The sequence below is a fragment of the Penaeus chinensis genome, chromosome 16 (assembly GCF_019202785.1).
Source record: "Penaeus chinensis breed Huanghai No. 1 chromosome 16, ASM1920278v2, whole genome shotgun sequence".
Lineage (NCBI taxonomy): Eukaryota > Metazoa > Arthropoda > Malacostraca > Decapoda > Penaeidae > Penaeus > Penaeus chinensis.
Genome location: NC_061834.1, coordinates 11,123,952 through 11,128,951, shown reverse-complemented (window position 1 = coordinate 11,128,951; position 5,000 = coordinate 11,123,952). Strand labels below are relative to the sequence as shown.

Here is a 5,000-nt window from a genome sequence, read left to right as displayed (position 1 = left end):
CGGCTGTCTCATTGAGTTGTCTGACACTCGATGCTTACCGTGGCGGCGGGATTGCCAGCAAGCGCTCCTGCCGCCATGGTGTAAGCATTTCGCATAGCCTCTTTACCAGCACGGCGGCTGTTGTGGGCGGTCCATGTCTCAGGAATTGTGTATGGTTACAATTTTCTAGGTAGTGGACTAGTGTGGCGTTCGGCTCGCCGCAGTGCTTGCAGCACCATTCATCGCGTTCGATTGTTGGGATAATCTGCCATGCACAGTGGTAACCTAGGCGCATTCTGTGAAGAATGACTTCGGTACCTCTGTTGCTTACTTCAGAGAGTGCCAGTGGTTCAGAGCCTGTGGCGTCTGAGTACCAGCTGGCCGAGGGGGAGGTTCTCGTTTCCTCTCTGTGGAGCTGCCGTAGGAAGGTACGACCGACCAAGGCACACTTCTCCATAAGTAATTTTCGGCTCGGTTTTATCGTCATGGGATTTGGGGGCATACCCTTGCCAGCGGCGGCTAGTCTGTCAGCAAGCTCGTTCCCTCTGATGCCGATGTGGCTTGGGACCCAATTGATGATAATTCTTCTACCCTGAGCAAGAATTCTCTGTGCCATTGTGAGAATCGTGGTCAGTAGGTAGATGTTGTCTGTGGGTGAGCTGTGCTGAAGAGAGTCAATGGCTGCCCTGGAGTCTGTGTGTATGACCACGTGTCCTTCCCTTAGGGACGCGTGGCCTAGGGCTCCCATGATTGCAACTGCCTCTGCCTGTAGCGAGGAGGCGTTGTCTGTTACCCTCATGGATCGCGTGGCATCCCTAGCTGCAAAGCCGGCGCCTGCAGTGTGGCTCAAGGGATCGACCGATCCATCCGTGTAGTATGTTCTACTACCCGGAGGAGTGATGGCTGCAATGACCCTGTGGGCTTCTACCTTTAGGCTAGGCATGGGGTATAGGCTCTTTTTCATTGACAGGTTCATTATGTTGAACTCTATCAGGCTCAGTGCCCACGGCGGGGCTTCGGCAAAGTCGGGGTGGGGGGAGTCCATGCCCTTAGCAAGAAGCTGTTCTTTGAGCTGATGGCGTATCAACACCCTGGCTGTATGAGACAGCCAGGAGTTGTTTGCAACGAGCTCGTTGTCTTGTTCGAGGCATCTGACTAATTTTTGTCTTAGGCTTGTGTTCCTGGGAGCCTGGATGACCTTTGACAGAAATTGTGTTGCCGTTAGATCGATTCGTGAGTCCAGGGGGAGAAGGTTTGCCTCCATCAGGAGGTTGAGAACCTTCGTCCACCTCGGGGCACCCAGAATGATCCTGGCAGCTTCATTTTGGACTGTTTCTAATTTGTCTGTGTGCTTTTTCTTTGCAGCAATTAGAGCGACTGAGGCATAGTCCACAATGGGCCGGGCAGCATGTACATAGAATGATCTTAGTACTTTGTGTCTGGCCCCTATGCGTCTCCCAGTCATTGCTCTCATGACAGACAGTCTTGCTTTGGTTCGGTCAACCAGGTACTGGACCTCCTTATGGAAGGAGAGGGTCTGGTCTATCCTTACCCCAAGGTATAGGTAGTCCTTGACCCATTCTAATTCCACTCCCTGGATTTTCAGTCTTGTGCCTCGAACTCTCTGTCTCAAAGCCATGGCTTTGGATTTGGCAGCAGAGATCTTTAGTCCCGTCCTACAACACTCCTCTGACACGAGGTCCAGACAACGCTGGGCTTTATGTTGGCTGCGTGGTCCAGTGGAGGTGATAGCGAGATCGTCTGCATACGAGATGATCTGGCACCCCACTGGGAGGTTTATGTTGAGGATGCAGGACATTAAAGTGTTGAATAGGGCTGGACTGAGAACCCCACCCTGTGGCGTTCCATTTTCGAGCGGCATGTGCTGCGATAGGTGACCCTGGAATTTGACATTGGCAGTCCTGTTCCTGAATTAGTCACCTATCCAAGCCAAGAGCTTTCCTCTCATTCCCTTCTGGATCAGGCTTTCCTGAATGGCAAGCGGACTTGCCAGTTCAAAAGCCTTCTCCAGGTCAAGGAATACCACCACAGCTGGGCCCTTGCTGATTGTGCTTAAGAGCGTGGCTAAGCTGTGTGCTGTGCCCATGCCCCTTGTGAACCCGTGAAGGTGTTCGTGCGGGGGTCCCGTTTTCCATTGAAGCCGGTTTAGTACCATCCTCTCAGCTGTCTTGGCCAGGCAGCTGAGCAGAGAGATGGGGCGGTACTTCCCCGGCTCCTTTGGTTTTGGGACGGGAACTATGGTAGCCCTCTTCCAACTCTGGGGTAGAGTGGAAGTTTCCCAGGACTTGTTGATGAGTTGCAAGAGTGCACGCTCACCTGCTAGTCCTAGATGGGAGATAATGGGGTACGAGATCCCATCAGAGCCCGGGGCTGTGTTGGAACTGGTTTTATAGGCTTTCCTTAGTTCCCTCAGAGAAAAGATAACGTCTGAGTTATCGGGTTCGGCTGCCCTTTCTCTGATCTGAGCGTGTCTGTCTGGCTGTAGACGCTCTTGTCTTGCCCTCAGCTCGGCTGGCAGACTGTTGCTGCTCGTTCTTGCAGAGAACTCGTGCGCCAGTCTGTTAGCCTCTGCTTCGGGGTCGTGATGGGTGCACCTCGGGGCTGAGCGGCTGGTAGCTCGCTTGACCCGTTGCCACAGCTCTGAAAGGGTGGTTTGGTGGTCGAAGGACTCACACCATTCCAGCCACTTTTCCTGCCTGACTCTGTTGGCAGTTTCCTTGGCATCCGTGACAGCTTCCCTTAGGAGGGATAGGTTGTCAGGGGTTCTTTGCCTTCGGAATAGTTTTCGGCACATGTTCACCCTGTGGTTGACCTCCCTGATCTCGTCATTGAAGTACCAGGCGTCTTTGTGACTTCTGGACCCAGGCCGAGTTTTGGGTATGGTCTGTGAGGCTGCTTCATTAATGGCGTTTAGCAGGATGGCTTCGAGCACTTCCACATTTTCGCTTTGTGGGGGATTGTTGCATCTCAGACAGAGGGCCAAGGCGTTTTGAAACGCCTGCCAGTTGGCCTTGTCTGTTTTCCATCTTGGATTTGGTCTTAGGATTTCGGCTGGGCCAGCATCCATGAGGGTAGTTATAGTGCCGTAATGGTCACTTGTGACGGTCTCATCGACACACCAGCCAATCCTCCCCACCAGAGTCGCAGTGGCCAGGGTGAGGTCTAGGACCCCTCCTCTGACATGCGTTGGCTCTTGGGTGTTGAGGAGAGCGATCTCAGGGAATGTCTCTAGCACGTCGGCTATGTGATAGCCGGCCGCATCCGGTGCCCGGCAGGGAGCCAGGATGGGGTGGTGTGCATTGAAGTCTCCCCCTATGATCACTCGGTCGTGTGCAGCAGAAGCACAGACCTGGCTGATGTCTAAGCTTTTACAGCGTGGCCGGCTGTACACATTGTACAGTTTGAGGGGCCCCCCGGCCAGGTGAACCTCGACGGCAAGGGATTCAACATCGTCTCCACAGTGCGATGCATCGGCTATTGCGGAGCAGGGGATTGTTGCTCTCACAAGGGTGATCAAGCCTCTCTTGCCAGGTGTTCGTGGCAGTGTGAAGGCAGAGAAGCTATTGATGATCCACTGTAGGATGCTTAGATGGTGTGTCATGATGTTACTCAGTGATAGTTACATCAGAGACATCGTCGGAGTCTGACAACTCCATTGCGAGGTCCTCGCTGGTTGAGGGCTCCTCGTCTGTTGTCAGGCTATCCTTGGGTCCACTGGGGGATGGAGAGCCTTTGGTAGCTCTGACTTTGGTTGGTTCGGCTTTTCTATCAGGCTTTTTCTTGGCTGGCCTTGCTGGCCTTGCCTGGGCAAGGTCAGCGTGATCTGGCTCTGGCTGCACAGATTCAGCCTGTTTTGGCTCTGCCTGTGAAGGCATGGCCTGGTTTGGAGTGGGGAGGGGAGTCTCGTCCTGGGGTGAGGGTGAGGCTGGTTTTTCTCTAGCCAGCTTTCTTCCCTTCAGGGCTGCGACAGTCTGGGTCATTGCCGTCATGGCGACCGAAACTGCCTTCTCGGCCTCCTCACTCGACCTCCCCAGGGCTGTTGCTACTGCTGTGACAACAGCAGTTAACAGGAGAGTCATATCGTCCTAGTCAAAGAGGAGATGATCATCTGTTGGGGAGGTTTTTGTGGTGCTCTTAGAAACTTTTTTCTTTAGTTTCTTTTTCTGCACCTTTGGCATTGTCGGAAACTCCTTTTTGTTGGAGACATCCGGTGTCGGCTGGGGGGCGGCTTCCTTCCTCTTAGGAGGTCGGGGGGCCTTTTCGCTTTTGTTCCTTCCCCAGACATGGGTGCCCGGTGGGGCAGGAACAAAGTCTGATCGGTTTTGAGCAACCTCTTGTCGCCTGAGGGCCGCCTTTTTCCTGACAGAGCAAGTCAGGCTCCAGGCATGATGCTTCTTGGCACAGTTGGGACATTTGGCTGTTGTGTCCCTCTTTTCCTCTTTGTATGCCTTGAGGCATACCTCTGTGTTGTGTGCCTTGCTACAGACACCACATTTAGGCTTGGCTGTACAATTAGCCTTGTGGTGACCGTATTTCTGGCACTTGAAACACCGAAGTGGTTCTGGCACATACGTTCGAAGGTTGTAGGTGCCCCAGTTACCCAGATCAAGGGTAGTGGTTGGGGCACCTTTCATGGTCACCAGGACTTGCCTGGTTGGGGTCTTCCCCTTCGACATTCGGGAAGCCTGCACGACCTGTGGGTGTGAAGCGATCAGCTCCACATCGTACAAGACTGAGAAGCCAAGTAGCACCATCTTGGTTCTCTTTTCCTCGGGACTTAGTGGAGAAAGACTCACTTTTCTCCCATCAGTTAGCTCCTTCGTTTCCCGGAGGAAATTTAAGGTAGCTTGATCTTTGGGCATTATGATCATGCCCTGATCTCGGGCGACCCGGATCGACAACCGGATTTTCCGTTGCGACTCCAATGCCCTGACCAATTGGTAGGCATTGTCGAAGCCTTCGGGTTTAGCTGGCACTTTGAACTGGGTGAAGCGTTTAGG

At 53.5% G+C, this 5,000-nt stretch overlaps 2 protein-coding genes across 2 annotated transcripts in view; one reads left to right on the top strand and one right to left on the bottom strand.

Annotated features, from left to right (window-relative positions):
- LOC125033352 (zinc finger protein 407-like) overlaps positions 1–5,000 on the bottom strand; it is a 48,900-nt gene that overhangs the window by 1,890 nt on the left and 42,010 nt on the right. The window lies entirely within an intron of this gene.
- The window catches only part of LOC125033353 (venom protease-like), a 25,230-nt gene that overhangs the window by 11,515 nt on the left and 8,715 nt on the right, over positions 1–5,000 (top strand). The gene's annotated exons all lie outside the window — the stretch shown is intronic.